Source organism: Oppia nitens, unplaced genomic scaffold, assembly GCF_028296485.1.
Source record: "Oppia nitens isolate AA-2021 unplaced genomic scaffold, nextdenovo-longstitch-racon4-pilon3 scaffold1_pilon_pilon_pilon, whole genome shotgun sequence".
Taxonomy (NCBI): Eukaryota; Metazoa; Arthropoda; class Arachnida; order Sarcoptiformes; family Oppiidae; genus Oppia; species Oppia nitens.
In genome coordinates, this window is record NW_026533199.1 from 3179648 (window position 1) to 3197945 (window position 18298).

The window sequence follows — 18298 nt, forward strand, 5'->3', positions numbered from 1 at the left end:
AATAAGTTCAATATCATTAGTTTAGCTCAAAAGTCTATTGAGTATATACTGTATTATAATGAACTTAATTTAAATAAAAAAATACTATCGTTTATATAAATTACTTAACTTATAAAAAAATCTTAATATAGAATATAGCAAAATTAAAATATAAATTATTGATTATTGAAACAAATGTTTAATTAAATGTTTTATTAAAATTTCAAATATTTTCAAATATATGAAAGTTATAATCGTATTAATATACTGTTAATACATTGTATAATACTGTATATGTAGTGTATATACTGTATATAATTTACAATATGGTATACTTAGTGTTAAAAAATTTGATTGAATACACAGTAGACATATTAAGTATGTATATTATTATTATGTTTTACTGTAAATATTATATATTTACAAAATATAAAATTTTCCTAATTTTTCATTTCAAGAATATTATGTCATTAAATCTAATTTAGTTTTTTATGATAAATAAATTTAGTAATGATTTTATAATGTTAATCATTTATGTTTATGAAGTGATTTTTTGTTTTAACAGTTTGATTGACATTTAAATACGTAATTTTATAATTTATTTGACAATATAATAGACGCTATTAAAAAATGTGATCTCATATTAAAGTCAATACGCATATAGTAAATAAAATTTAATAATTTTAATGTTATGTGCAAACAAATATAAATAAATAGTATAATATTTAATATTATTTTATTAACATTAACTTTAATATGTTAATTAGTCTGAAAATTTAGTCATTTTTTAAAAATATGACAGATATAAGTTTACTAAAAAATTAGTGAAAAAATCAATGTCCAAAAACTATAAAAAAGACATACAATGAGATATCAATTGCTTATTTCATGGACTCAGTCACTCAATATTTTAGTGTTAGGTCAGAGTATTAGGAAATTTCTATAGATTTATAACATGTGAATGATTGCCATAAGGATTGCAATGCCATAAAGTGTTCACTTTGTTTAACTCAATCGACAAATATATCGTAAGATTAATTTTATATGTGATATATATTAGATTTTTGTACATAAAATATCATATAGTGATTGAATTTTTTATCTCTCTCTCTCTCTCTCTCTCTCTCTCTCTCTCTCTCTCTCTCTCTCTCTCTCTCTCTCTCTCTTTCGAAGCGTTGTTTTGATTTTGATTTGCCATAACTTTTGACAATTTTTTAAAGTCTTTCAGATCACGAAAGCGTAAATTTAATCAAAATGACAGTACAGTAGAGTAAGGGCTTAAAGGAAAGGAATGAATAGGAAAGAGTCGACAGAAGCCGGGATTGAAAGTCATAGACGAGACAGACATACAGTGCATCACTGTTTGTGAGTCCAATGTTAGTGTATTATTTGATTCACGATTTTTATAAGTTTGAAATTTTTTAAAGTTATCAAAAGTTTATAATTTTTTGTTGATTCATAACACAACATATCATTGCTTTGAAACATTAGATTTTGGTATTAGTTTATAAACATTTTATATGAAAACATATTCATAATATCGACCAGTATTTGCATTTCATTTGGGAGATATCATAGAACAACACATAAATGCTTTTAAAGGCTTTTTTCATAAAAAACTTTTGCACAAAAATAGTCTCTCGAGGAATATAAAGAGAGAAACATTTTTTCAAAATTTTTTAAAATGCAAAACTTTTTTTTATATATAAGTATTGCTATTGCAAACTATAAATACTTGGAAATGATTTGCCATTTTGTGCCAAAATAGAGCCCATAAACAATAGACTGGCAAACATTTTCAAAGAGTTGGCATTAAAGGCTATTCCCTATCAGACATACCCAATGGTACTCTACTTTACAATAGAAAAATCTTTAGCTAATTTTGCAATAAAACACAATTTATAACTTATTTAATACTCTCTCTCTCTCTCTCTCTCTCTCTCTCCTTTCTTTCTCTGCCTTTACATTCATTCATTCATTCATTCATTCATATTCTGCAAACATATTGTATAAAACATTAATTGAAGTCTTCGTTAATTTAGAGGTAATTTATTTAGAAAAGTCGTGTTTTTATTGAATGCAATGGCAGACAAGGGATGGGCGCGCCTTATATTTAAAAAACACATGCATTTAGTGAAGACTCGTACATTAAAAACCCAATTCTCAATTGAATCTGAAAATAGATGACAGACCAGAGGCTTATGAACTACAGTTGCAAAACATTAAGACACAGTTGACTGTAATATTGGGGACAATAAAGAGTTGTTTCAAAATGATGTTATCATCAATTTTATTTATATTATAATAAATTATTAGTTTACTAATATAAATATATATATATATATATTTGAATGTTTAAATAATTTTTTATTAAAGTAAAATCTGTTAGCAAAATAAAGTACTCATTATTTATGTATAATTTTCAAAAAATGTAAATTTATTGATTAACATAAATTCATTAACACTTTATAAAAAAATATTGTATTCATAAGAGACATAATATGTAATAAACGAGAAAAAATTTAACTTTAAAAGCATTAATTAAGTGAAATGTTAAATAAATCCCATTGAAAATTATTAAATGTTTTTACCGTATTTCCATACAAAACTCTACATGTGATTTAATAATCGAAATTTATTAAATCATTAAGACAATATCATTTATCAAAAACATCATATTTATATTATTTATAGTTATATATAGATGTTTAGTAATCTTTAAAATATAAATAATATAAATAATTTTATAATTAATAAGTTATCATTATGATAAGTTTATTTTGTGTTTTGTTTACTATAAATAAGTATTTAATTCTTGTTAAATAACTTAAATTTTATAATACAATAAAATAAATATAGATATAGATCTATTTGTCAATAAATTTTTAGTGTTGTATGACAACAGGTAAACTTTATAAATAATTAGAAATTTGTTACGAAATAAAGAATATATCAATTGATATATAAGATTATATAAACAAACAGAAATGTTTAACAAATTTGTTTTCAAAATAATTATTAGGTATCATAAATGAGATTTTCGCAATAATTATGTTACTATGCATTTATATGAATCACTTGCTTTGAAAAAACAATTATATAAAAAGATTTATTTCAATAAAACTTTAAAGTATTGTATACTTTATATATTACAATATTTGCATAAAATTTATGTCAAATATTAGTCGTAAAGAGAGATTGTAAAGAATCTATAAAAAAAGTTGAGACATTGAAGACATTGATGTTTATATAGTCATCGACTTTAATGCAAATATTCTATAATATTCTGTACTATTCTGTGGACGAATCGCCACATTATATGTTGAAAAACGAAGGGTTTTTTTGAATGTAAAATACAAATCGATATTAACGTACATTCAATGCATTCATTGAATACAAACTCTTGTGTTTGAGTGCTTCAACTGATTCACAGAGCACTGGGATTCCAATTAGGAGTTTTGCATATACTTTATGGGGATAAGGGGGTAGGCATACACATACACATACATATATATACACACATACATACAGTAAAGTGGAGAAAAACAGTGTTCAATCGCCTGCGAGAGCAGAGGGAGGAGAGGATGCTTTTGGATGCAAATGCAATGCTTTACTGTTTTTTATGAACAAAAAGAGTTGCGTTGTTATGCAGTGTCAGTGTTATGGATGATGTGTTGGATGTGTTGGCTATGGCTGTGATGGCTGTGTTGGATGTGTTTTAGCTGTAGATGTGATGGAATGGAAACTCAATTCCTCAACAAAAATAACCAATTCTTTTGAAGAATATTTCACTCGATTTGCAAACTATTGCTATGGATTTAAACACAAATTTATTTCATTTTATATTAAATGACATTTTTTACCCTAAACTCTCTCATATGTCTTATAGCACTTATCACACAATAATATCAACTTTTTTATGACCAATTTTATTGCAAACGTGTTATAACTATGAGCTAAACTGTTATTTATTTTTATAACATTAAGTGTAACTACACATGACAACAAAATATTTTAAAATTATTTTTAATAAATTATAACAAAAAAATGATAGGATTGAAATTTTATTATTCAAAAATAATAGGAAACAATCAGAACTTAATATAACATTGATTACTATATCGACTTTATTGGCAGTCTGTGTGTGTATGTCTCTCGTCCTCATAGATTAAGACGCCTAACAAATCAATCAATTAGTAAAACACATGCAATGCAATAGTGAATCCATGACAGTGTTATACATTGAATATTAGTATAACTAACGCTATCGTAAAAACTAGTTTTTTGCTGCTAATGACGGGCACTGACTCTCCCACTCCTACTCTCCAATGCTCTCTCTCTCTCTCTCTCTCTCTCTCTCTCTCTTTCATATAGCCGTTCCTTTCATTCTTTAGATCCTTAATTCTAAAACTTATTGATTTTTGCATATAATATAATACATTAGTTGAGTTGGCCTTTAAAGCCCTAAACTCCAGTTCATAGCACTCATAGCACGCACTGTACAACAAAATCAATCGTCTTCATTAAAATAGCTCTTTTGCATACTTTTTTGCATCCATTCCCTCTCTGCCCCTACTTCTCAATACACAAAATGCAAAATAAGTTAACCAAATCCCGGTGAAACTGCATTGAAAGGCAATAAGAGAGAGAGAGAGAGAGAGAGAGAGAGAGAGAGAGAGAGAGAGAGAGAGAGAGAGAGAGAGAGAGAGAGAGAGAGAGAGAGAGAGAGAGAGAGAGTGAGATCAGTAGTGATGGAAAGAAAATGAAAAAAGAGAAGAGAAAGAGTAGAGGAATCAGTAGTGAAAGAGTAGAGAGTAATGTTGTTGTAGTATACAGTGAGCACTGGTAGGGCTATGAAAGAGAGAAATAAAGAGAAAGATAGAGAATAGCTGTTTGCCTCTAAGGGAGCAAAAAAAGAAAGGATAAAATGATATGAAATGCTTTTTGGTATTAAAGTTTCAGTGATGTCTCAGTGATGACAGTTTGAAAGTTTCATCCAATTGTATTCAAGACTTTTGCAGAGCTGTGCTCACTGTAGCAACTGTTAAGATGTCATCAAAAATATCAGTGCTATTGAATGATATGGAGGACACACTAATAACTAGATATTGCAACGCTTTTTGTCACATCAAACAAATTTTAAAATATATTTGTTTGATATGTTTTGCTGTCCATTACTTTTCAGTGTTATTACTGCTCTATAATATATATATATATATATATATATACCGTACATATCTATATATATATATATATATATATAGTCTAAAACTATTGTATTATTTTATATAAAGAGAGAGAAAAAGGAGAAAAATCATTGAAAGCCTTTGAAAAGTTTGAATACAAAAAACAAATTTAAAACTTTTTTTGAAGGAATATCTATCATATAATTGAACCGATTGTACCATTTTAACGATAAACCGGACCATTTGTAATGTTTCTCACAATCATATGTCTAGATGTTTGAGGAGACACTACTAATTCAAATGATGGCTAAGTTGTTCACAAAATAATATATAAAATTTATATATAAAATAGTTAATACTTTACGAGCCTTGTGTTAGATTGTCAGGTGAATGGCGATAATCTCCCCTAAAAAGTGAACCGTAGTATTGATCAAAACGACTCCACTCTCTACCCACTCATCATTGCCAGTGCTCTACACCACCAATWCATATATACAGCCTTTACTCTGTTGTTGGGTTACAATAGTTTTTATTCACTAAAAATATTACACACTCTTTGATAAGTTGTAAAAAACTTTACCAAACCATATATACATATACATCAACCAAACAGATATATATACATAATATATAATATACTGGTTTTTTGCATTTAAATAAAAATTTTTACTTATATATGATATAACAGAATAACACTTTTAAATATGAAATTTCTTTCTGATAAAAGACAGGCAAAGAGCGGGTGAGTTTGTAAGTGAGTGAACGCGAGAGTGAGAGAAATAGAGAGAGAGAGAGAGAGAGAGAGAGAGAGAGAGAGAGAGAGAGAGAGAGAGAGAGAGAGACTGAGTGAAAGGGATTTTGTTACAAAACAGTACACGTATTCAATATTGTAATATATTTCATAAAAATCTTATTTCATATATTCATTAATTTTCATAAAAAATTTTTGAATCGCCAGAAATGCATTCATTTTCATCTTTTAGATGACATTTTAATATATTTGAAAATATATTTTAAATTATAGACTGTGCCGTCACAGTGGCGTAACAATGGACCGACCGATTGCCAGATATTTTATTGATAGTGTTTTTATCCAATATTTTTGATATCAAAATACACTTACAAATATTCATACTGACTCTTCATATACTATTAAATATTAGTAAATATTGAATTTTTTATATTGACTTAACTATTATTGTTAGTTTGTTTAAAACCATTAATTATATGACAAAATATTTTCTAATTCACAACTTATTAAAAAATTGGTTTTCTTGATTAACATCAAATTAAACAATAATACACTCAAATAAATGTTTTTGTTATGCATTTTAAAACCATTATTAGCTAATTAGAAAATAAAATTTTATGTCAGTTTTTATTTTTTTTGTAAGAATAATAATTAATAATAAGAATAATAATAATGTGTGTTTGTATGTGTTATTTAAATTAAGAAATATTTATGTTTTAAGTAGATTATTGTTATAAAATATATACACCATTGAAACTTTGAAATTAAAGCAATTTTGACGCCTCTTTGTATTTAAAAAGTATATAAACTTTATATAAATCCAATGTTTTTGTTATATAATATGGAGACTGAGACCTATTAAATATATGAAACAACAGTCGGGGAAAGGGATTGAAGGGGAAGGGGATGAATGAGTTGTTGGTATGAGAGATATTTTCATAGTTTTAAATATTGATTAAATGTCATTGTCTGCTGTGTTACTGCTAGAAAAAAAGGGTGTTTGGGATAAAAGTTAGTATAGAGAGCCATATGAGGGATAGGATGTGCAACTAAAATGTCATAAAACAAGGCAACACTGTATATGTTAGGCAATGACAGAGAAAAATAGGGGTACAATATTCATATGAGATATGTATTATTGTTTAGCTTTCAGGCATAACTACATATATAATATTGAGAGCAACGGTTTGTCTGATAGTCAGTAATATTAGAGGGAAATCAGCTCTTCGTTGTCTCGATAGTGTTGAGCCAATACCACTGCCAACCACTACCAGTACTATCGGCACAACCATTGAATAATAGCATTGAATTTTTCACCAAAAAGTTGGTCCAAACCGTTCCGAGTCATTACTCACGAGAAAACCCACGAGAAAACAACAGTCACTATATTAAGGATATTATTATACACTACTCACACAATAGTAGGCCTACACAACAACACCAGGCTTTGGCTGAACAATATGCTCATCACTTTAAAAAAAAAAGTTTGTCCTCAATATTGTCCTCAAAAAAAAAATATTTCAATTTTCTTCGATTGCAGAGTGAGTTGAAAGCAATATATATATATATATAATACTTTAGTACATAAATTGACAATTTTTCAAATGATATTTTATGATATTGTGAGACAAAATCTTTTTACATATATTACTATATAATCAATTGCAGAGCACTTGTAATATGCAGTGTAGTGTCATTTCCGCAATCATATTAACGATGCCTTCAAATTTCATTTATGAAATCAATGGACTCTAAATAAACGGTCAATAAGTTTGACATTTGTTGGCTAATAAAGTGGGATAATATTTGCCATTTTGATTGTTATTTATTAGGTAATAAAACGATACACACTTTATGATTGTATTAATAAAGACGATGTTTATATATAAATTGATAGTTTTTTTGTAACTCATTTTTTTGTTGCTCCAAACAATCCATAAATATTTAATGTTATTTTATAAACACTTGTATTCAAATTTATTTTTACTGATAAAATAAATTATACTTAAAATAGAGTATTAACAATATATCAGTCATTTTCAAGGGTTTCGTCATATACTATAAAAAACATTAATATTGATGTTTGTATGTTATTATATAATATAAGATTCATATATAAGTTATATTATATAGCATTAAATATAAAAATAATACAATACATTAGCATTTATGTAAAAATAAGAAAATGAAATTATCAAAGCCTTCAATTATTTTTATGTTTTATTAGAAATAACAGAATTCTTTCAATTATAAGATTATATTCATTCTTATAATTATATTATCTTTTATTGTAAACTTTAATAGCAATTATTAACTTATGAGCAATTTATACTGTATTACACAATTAGGTTAGTTTAAATTGTTTAGATTTCAGTGACTTTGGCTTAATTAATAACAAAAATATTTTACTACAATAATGTTTTCTAAGAATAACAATTTAAGATAAACAAATTCAGTTTATATCAACATTTAGTATAATTATAATATTTATAAACAGTTATATATATATAACTGAAAAAATAAATACTACAAAAAAAATTGGGAGAAAGTTATAAAAAGAGTAAATTATAAAAACATACAATAAAAACACATTGTTGTGCACTCGTATATAGTAATATATATATACCGGTATTATGTTGTAGTATATACTGTACCATATATATGTATGTGTGCTATATATACAGTATATATAAAATATTAGTTATGCTATACATTGAATGAGAAAAATAATTCATTTTTAATGTATAGATACGATAGTGAAAAAATAATCAATACTTACGTTATGTCACATAAATGCATGACTTAACGTTAAAAAGAGACAGTAATACTCACTGTATTATACAATACTATCTGTATTAATGTACAGTATATATGACTGAAGTAAAAAATAGTAAAGTTTCTAATTATTTCTACTCAGGGCTCTCGACCTACACCAGCGAAAATGTATATACAAACAGTGCAATTGTATGGCACCGGCAATAATAATAATGTGAATCAAAATGTGTTTTTTAAATACTATCGTAATGTAAGGCTCGGGGGAAACACACAGTATTTAGAAAATAAAAAATACTAAAAAGTTTGGGAAAATAGTGAAAAAGAAATTATTTTGAAAGAAATGAGTTAAAGTGTTGATGTGTGACAACAAAGTTTTGTGACTATAAGTTACTGATAGATAGATAGCTATACAGTAGATATTTCTGGGTATGAAAACTAATATACAATTGCGGATCAAAATAAAAGTGTGATTTGTGTGGAAGGAATCGCTCAAAGGATTTTATGGATAGCATTATATTGTGCTTACATTTTATGTGCAGTTTATTTGTTTTTTAACTTTAATTTCAATTCTATATAGCAGTCCAATACAATCCCCGGGGAAATTATATGTGAGTGTAGTTTAGACACACTATAGTCAACATACAGTACAACAACACCACTGTTTTTCTATGGAAGCCAGGGATAGGGGTTCACAGCCATAGATACTCTACTTTTACTCTTATAGATAGATGTCTATGATGTGTGTGTGTGTGTGCCTGTGCTATGAAATATACTTGTCCTTCTACAGTAGTGACTAAAAAATTGTGATTATAAATCGATATTTAGTAAAATGCAGAGTTGAGGGAGAGTGACATACAGGGAGAGGGAGATAAGAGAGAGAGAGAGAGAGAGAGAGAGAGAGAGAGAGAGAGAGAGAGAGARAGARAGAGAGAGCGTTGAGAGTGATGCGAGGAGTGGGAGAAGAGATAAATAAAAAGAGAAGGGTTTGGTTGGGTTGTTGGGTAAAGTACAGTAAGAGTTGGTATTTGTGTCTGTTTTTATGCAAGAATTGATCCAATTTGGCTCAAAACTCAACATAACTGCATCTCTGAAACTCTCATTTTTTTGTTCAAATCTTTTGTGGACTCAATGCCAACACCAGTGCATCACTGCATAACTATTTTCATAGACAACTCATACCCCCTTCAACTATGCCTTTAAATCCTTTAATCAAAAACAGTGAGACAACACTCGCAACTGAGTTGAGGCATAATTCAAATGAAACACAAAAACACGTGATTAGTTGTGAAGCTCTACAGGCTTTGCTGTTGTTTCACAAAATCAATAATTTTTTTCATTAAAACTCATGTGTTTTATGTGTGCAAAGCCTTAGCAATTGTAGAGTTAGTGTAACTCATCTCTCAATTTCTATTTAAAGACATCTTAAGCGCCACTTTTATAGTGAGCGACACTTCAATACTGTCGATGACTTATTTTTTATTCATTTTTTCTGTTATTGTCTAATACATACATATATAGTACTGTACGTCAATATACTGTAAAATATAAGTGATATAAGAAATACTTAGAAATGCAGATTTATTTGTATTTCTTATGTGAATTCAATAGTATGTCATCAATAGTATAGCCCTATCGCTATCCCTAAGCAATGCGCGCACTCCTACATACCAGTGTATTGTGAAACTGGTGGTCAGTTTGGAATGTCATTGGATGGCAACCAAACGCATGTGCCCTCCCTTTAGCCTATCGGTTGGAGGAAAGGGACAGAAAGGCATCAAAATATATGTAAGGAATCGACTTTTTCTGTAATTTTTTTCTTTTGTTGAGACAATTCCTACAATTCTTTGAGATGTGAGTCGTGTTTCGCGATATTATTGCTTCTGAGTGTTCACTCATGTATACCAATAGGGATTCATTGGACCAAAAGGGGATCAAAAGCACAATACGATTCACAAAACGACTGGCAATATATACTAATACTCTAATAGTGCACAAACTGAACACACAGTCAACTAAATTGAAAGCAAAGATACAAAAAATGATTTTTTTAGAGTTGAAATTCAGGAAAGGGATGAAGGGATGACAGGGGGAGTCGACTCAAGCGAACTGAGCTCAGCTGACACAGAGATGGAGTAAAATTGTAAAAAACTTGACTCAACTCACAAATAATTTCTTTTGAAACTTTAGTCCAGTAATTGTATGAATGCATGAATTTTGAGGGAGAATTGAATCAGTTGTCCGCCCGGCAAATGACTGATGGTTTATAGCGATTAAAATTGAGAGCTAAGAGTGGGAACACATATATAGACATTGCTTTTGCATTGACATTACATTACAAACAACTTTATAACACATACTTCACTGTATGGCTATAGTGTTGGACCACAAAAACACTTTAATATAAAAAAAGGGAAAATAAATTAAAGGGGAAGTGAATTAAATTTACATGAGTTTCATATGAGAAACACATGAGAGGACTACCAGTGCTTAGCTATACTTACTATGCATATGAAGGCACTAATGGTTTTTGATGCAAGAGTTTTGAGCCAAAAAAGGTTGAACACAACAATAGACTCTAATGTGTATTGCAATTGCCATTGATTTGAACCATTCCTCAACCCATATCATACCATACCATACCATATACTACAATACTATACCATACCATCGGAGACCATAATGATATGCACATGTTTTTTGTTTTCACTGCTGTCAGTGCTGTACAATGCAATGTCAGTGCACTTTCAGCACAGATACACACATAACGGCAACGATTCCTTAAGACAGACACTAAATTTACATAATGATGCGCACCGCTCATGGATGTGATCTCGTGACTCTCCCTCATACTAAATATAGTCTTTGGGGGACAGGGAGGGAAGCCAACTCTTATCTCTTACTCTAAAATATTAATTCAGTTAATATTCACTACTATTTTTTTAATAATGATGCCCAATGACTACCCCTTTCCGGAATATATCTATCATTTTTTTCAACAGCCATATTGTCAGTGCATCCATAGGCATCATAGCATACAACCCACCCTCCCTTTAACTCTAATTTCCCAATGGATTGCCTGTCTCTCAAAACAAAAAAACCTCTGACTTGTTCTCCCCCTTTAAGTTTAGTTTATTTTAAGCATACGATTGTGTGTTCAATACAGTCGACCCTAAAAACCCCTTAATCTAAACATTCGGACATCATTTCAAACATTTGCCAAATTTGTAGCTTTAAATATACATATATTACTCAATATAATGTTATATATACATAGGATATATTGGATTGCATGCATATATATATAGCTTAAACATATACAACTATCGGTAATATTATTATTGAATCGCCTTTAGGCTCACTTTAAGACCGCCTCATGAGTCGTCCGATGAGATATTATGCAAACATTGAGACCCCATAATAGTAATCCTAATATACTTTCACTACTAAAAACTGTTATCCGGTTAAAGCAAAATAAAAACTGCAAAAGCATTGCTTGTTTTTGGTGTGATATTAGAGGTGAACCCAAACGCTCTTCAATTTCCTGAATTGACTGACATTTTGTACAGTCGTTTCAATCATACGTATTCGTGTTAAATAAAATTTTAATCCATTTTAATATTAGATAGTCTTTCAAATTTTATTTTACTTTCGCCATTCAATCACATTAGTAATCATGCATTGGTCTCAACTAGAAAAAAGAAAACTAAAAATATATTATTATATAATATAATACAACATTTTCAATGTTATTATTTTTTATTATCACAATATTATTACAGAGAGACAGACAAAACTATATGATGTAGTTTTTTGTTGTTGAAAATTAGGCATCAATATATATCGTAAGCTTTATTAAATAAAAACTATTATTATATATTATATATATATAAAACATTTCATTTTAAATTCAGTTAATTTTATGGATAGACTCTTTCAAAATGAGTTAATCAAAAGCATGCGTTCAAAATACATACAAATGGTATATACTTTTGAAACAATCAGTGAATCATTCAAAAACATTTTTGACATGTTTTATGTGTTACACCTTATTATTAAAAAAGTATGACTAAATAGTATTAAAAATCATTTTTTATTAAATATAAAATATGGGCTAAAATAAAACAATGTTTTTTAAAGATAATAATTATATACGAATATATGTCATCTAAAAAAATATATTTTTATAAAATTATTTGCATCGGTGATATATTTTTATCAATTATTTATTTTACATTATTTGTACATTAACTTGAATCTACGTAATTAAAGTAAAATTATATTGCAATTGTCAAATAAATAATAGTCTTTAAAAAAAACTTCAAAATTTATCATTATATAATTATTATTTTATATTTACTATTGTTTATTATCAAATTATTGATTAAATTTTAATCTAACATAAAAAATGTCAATTTACACAATCATTGAATTTAATTAAATAATAAAATGTCTAATGTTTGTTGATTTGATTAAAGTAGCTAAAACAGTGTCAAACATATAACTTCATACTATGTACTGTACTATACTGTACAGTATATATAAATATATAAGCAATCGAGGAAAGGTATGTTTGAATTTATGACTGATGTATAAGTCATTTAACAAATCACGTCAACCTTTTTTTAAGTCAATTTTTTTGTCATTTCATAAATGCTTTGCTTTTCATTTCCGTCGCTTAAATGAGAAAAAATCATTTGCTGTTTGAATGCATAGCAAAGCTATTTATAGAGTGATCTCAAAATGAATGACTTTAACAGTGTGTTTGCAGTGTTTGTGGCAAAAACACTACTGTTTTTTCAATTTGAAAGCCAACACACATATAGTTAAGGCAATAGAGATCAGCAAAAATCATATATTCATTTATTTTGGACTCAATTTCTATTTCTATCGTATTTTTATATATTATATAACTTTGTATTATAGGGTTTGTGTCATGAGATGAGAGATGTATTGTTAGGTCGATGTAAACGCATCTTTGCATACAATCATATAATTCCTTATATTATATATGAAAACTTCTTCAGGTTTTAAGAGTAAAAAGTTTTTTTGTGTATGTTTTGTATGCAAAAAGAGTGTTTGTTTTAAGTTAAGGCAATCCTCGAGGGAAGCCTAAAGTCGTCTTATCAAAAGCTTGCAGTCGAGCGCTCAATACATATATTGTACACTACTATGACTTAAATTATATCATAGGGGCTGTAGGGTTGGGGCAATATTACTAGTACTACCATCACTACTGTAGTTCATTGTATGGGTTGGGGTTAGGGTTGGTGGGGGTATTGCATTGACATTCTATTAATTAAATGAAAGGGCTATTCTATTAGATAGAAAAAAGTAAAGAGAGAGAGAGAGAGAGAGAGAGAGAGAGAGAGAGAGAGAGAGCAGAATTGTATATAAAGTATTGATGCAATTAGTAATATATACCGATATTCATAAAAAGCAACAAAAAATGCGATKTGAGTAAAACTATTGACGTATATATTATACTATGTTTATATATAACTTATATAATGTGTATACTGTATAATACAGTGTGTGTTGTATGGGTTGCGCACAATTGAAAGCACAGCTCATAAAATAAATTAAAAGACATAAGTGATGGCAAAATCCTGAGTGAGATTTGTTTTTAGTTGTCTTGAGATTCGGGTATAAGTATTGATATCAATAGACTGTTGGCCTGAGTTGTGTCTCACACGCGAACCGCAACCAAATCATTCACATATACATCGATTCACACGACGGTTCACTGATTCAAATCCAATTAAATATCAAACATTAGTATATATATAATATATATCGTCAACAACAACAACAACAATACTATACCCAATCCTATCGATTCTTTTACCGATTTTCTTATGACATTTTCATATATAGTTTTCACATTCAATACCCAATTCATAAATTATTGTCAAATATCCAGAGAAAGAAAATTATTTCACTTTTTGATCGACAAAAAAATAAAAGCCAATCAAAACTCTGCTATAAAAATTCAATTTTTCTGTTTCAATAATGTTTCATAATATTTAATTTTTATATCCATATATTTGTTATATTAATACTATTATTATTATAGTATTATTATAACAAATAGGAAGAGAAATATCAAGTAATAAATAAATGGTATGAATAAATAAATATGAGCTGAATATGCAATAAAATGAGTTACGAGTCATAAAAATCATGAGTCGATAGTCTCTTATCTCACATTTTAAAGAAAACAGAGTATTATTATTATTATTAGAGAATATTACAGAATATGAGAACCAATGAGTTAAACCTTATGTTATGTTTTGTAAATAACATTAGATTTTTTTATTGAATATTTATGTTTCACATCAAACCATATGAGGCGATACCAAGTTGTCTAACAAAAAGGTCATCTATTAGTCTTTTATCATTTATTATAACTAGTTTTTATGATAACAATAACGATATGTTTACATAATGTAGTTCGTGTATTGTATTTTAAAAAAATTATATATATATATATATATACTGTATATATATAAATATCTAAATAAAGCTCAGTATTTGTAATTTTCTTCAAAATTTCACATATACTAGTAAATAATAGTAGTAGATAATAAGACACAATATTTAAATTATCGTAAATTTGTCGTAATATAACAACAATATGTAGATTATTATTCAATCAATATTGATGTTTAAAATTAACTATAATTTACTATAATAGTGCTATCATAGTAATACTGCTAGTAATATGTTAATAATAATATTATTATTAAAAATAAATTAAGATTATTAGCTGATTATTTTAATAAATTAATATAACATTTTATTTTATTTTTGATACTTTTTGATAAATAAATAACTATATACTGTGTATACACGACTTAATCTTTTTTATAAGCATATGACTACTGAAAAAACTATCAAATTATCAAAATATCTTAATTTTTGAAATCTAATCAATCAATCAACTGATACCAAACTTTGACTCTTTATCGTTAGCCTATAGGGAGAGTCAGATATAAAAAATATATATTGAATTTGGTTTTTTGAGACCATATTTTACTATTTATATCGCATTTATATTCCATAATATTTGTGTCGTAAACTATTTCACTCAATATATTACATATCAAGAGTAATATGTTTTATGAGATTTTCACTGAATTGAATTTATAATAAATATTGTGACAAATTTTTTTTGTAAAACACGATAAAAAGATTTTCGTAGTTATTTTTATATAACTTTTTTATTTGACGAATATATCCAATATTTTATCTAATATAAAAATTTAACCAATTCGTGAATTTTATTGTGGGTTTTAATTGTTGAAATTCATTATTTAATATTTTTCTTAAATTGTGATAATAACGCTGTCATTAAAAAATAAGTAATTTTATAATTATATGCTTTTGAAAACAAAAAATTAATTTTTAATAAAAACAATACAAATATTATTTTTCTATACACTAATAAATTTTGTTTTAGTTTTTTTAGTGCAAAAGAATAACACAAATACAAAAAAAGATAAAAATATTAGAAATATATTTTATATAATAAATAATTTTTATTAATTAATTTATATATAATATATATATATTTATATATATAGTCACCGGTGAATGATATTTATAATTAATAATATTTTACTTCTGTTTACAATAATAATAATAATAATAATAATAATAAAAATGACAATTTTTAATTTACATTAATTATTTAATTAATTATGTTTTTTAGTGTTGGATTTCACAAATTGTTATCAATTATTTCATTTATATTTTTAATACATTAATTTTATACTCTGTGTATAGGATTCTTATATAACATGATTTTTTACAAAAGGGAAGATCAGTACATCTTTTTTTTGTAATAATTATAATAATTTAACAAATTTATGTAAATTGTTGTCATTTAATAATAATAATTAAAAATATTAATAATTAATAATAATAATAATCACATTCTATATAAAACAAAATAAAAACAAAAAATAAACTAAATAAAATAACTATTTTTATATTATTATAATAACACGTAAAACACTATCAAATTTAGTCATTAAAAATATTAAATAAATATTTATAAATCAGACTATTTATATAAATATGTTTCACAATTTGTAAATCATAAAAATAATTAAGTGATTCACATTGTTTTTTAGTGATTACATATTTTTATTATTATTATTATTTTATCTTTTTTTAATGTCACATAAAACTTAGTGCAGATTAGTTTCTTTTAGATTATTTTTTACATTATTTTAGTTTTTTATATTATTTTTTACATTATTATTAGAAACTTTCATTAATTTTCTTCAGATTATAATTAAGTGATTATTTTTGTTTAATTTATATTTCATTTTACATGAATGAAAAAGTATTAAATTTTAAATTGTCTTTTATTAAAGTTTTATCTTAAATTAGCCTAATTTGTAAATTATAAAATTAATTATAAATATCTGGCTATAAATCTCGGTAAATATCAAATGGGAGAAAAAACAAAAAGAAAACATTAAAACATACAATAATAATAATAATAATTTTTATATCAAATAATAAAAAATACAATTAAAACACAATGAGTCGACTCATCAATTAAAACCGTTTAACGTGTTATTTATATAATAAAAGATGAAGTCATGCAACTAATTGTTAAAATTTTTACATAACAGAGCCATATATATATATGTATATATGGTATACCACTGGGCTTTCTGTAATCGGGACTCACATATTCACATATTTCTACAGTTTTTATATAATATGTTTTTTTTGTTAATATTTTGTATTTTTTGTACTAAACGAGTAAATAAGTGTCTCCTTTACACTCAATTAATGTTGTCGTATATTATAATATAAGGCAACCAATCATATAATTTAGACCTAATCTTTTCATTTATATTAATAATAATAATAATAATTTATAATAATACAAAACAACTAATAATAATATTAATAATAAAATAATATAATGATAATAATTAATAATAATTTTTATACGTTAATAATATTACAATATAATAGCTCTACAATATATTAAACAAAGTGCATAAAAGGGGGGTTTATTTAATAGAGACAAATGAGAGGATAAAAATCAAAAATTAATTTATTTGTTAAAAAGCAGAGACAAATGTTTTTTCGTTTTTCTTTCAATTGTCATTTCATTTAATCAATTAATCGGTTTTCTATATTAAATTGATTGATACTTAGTATCAGTTTAATAATATTTGGGACATTTAATAATATATTATTGAATATGATTTATTGACAATAGTAGTAGCATTTAGTAGTGTTTAGGCACTTTATTGCAATTATTTTTAATAATCATAATGAGATGATCACAAAATGGTTTAATAATAATAATAATATTATATATTTAAATATAATAATATAATTTAATAATAATAATGATATAATTCCTGGTGTAGTGCCTCCTATTAATCTATTATCTTCCAAGAGTATAGTTTTAATCACAATAAATAAATAAAACACCTAAATCTCAAATTTATATTAAAATCAATATTTAATATAAATTTGATATTTATTTATTTAATGTGTATATAATGAAAGGCCGCGGTATTTGCGGGATCAAACCACTCCTTGTTTGTCCCTATGATGTAACCGATATATATTA

The 18298-nt window shown here is 26.2% G+C and overlaps 1 long non-coding RNA gene across 1 annotated transcript; it reads left to right on the forward strand.

Annotated features, from left to right (window-relative positions):
• Window positions 1–953: 953 nt before the first annotated feature.
• On the forward strand, window positions 954–2224 carry LOC128952541 (uncharacterized). The gene is made up of 3 exons (XR_008484440.1): window positions 954–1007; window positions 1200–1355; window positions 2022–2224. It is a non-coding gene; the product is annotated as an uncharacterized LOC128952541 (long non-coding RNA).
• Window positions 2225–18298: the final 16074 nt, after the last annotated feature.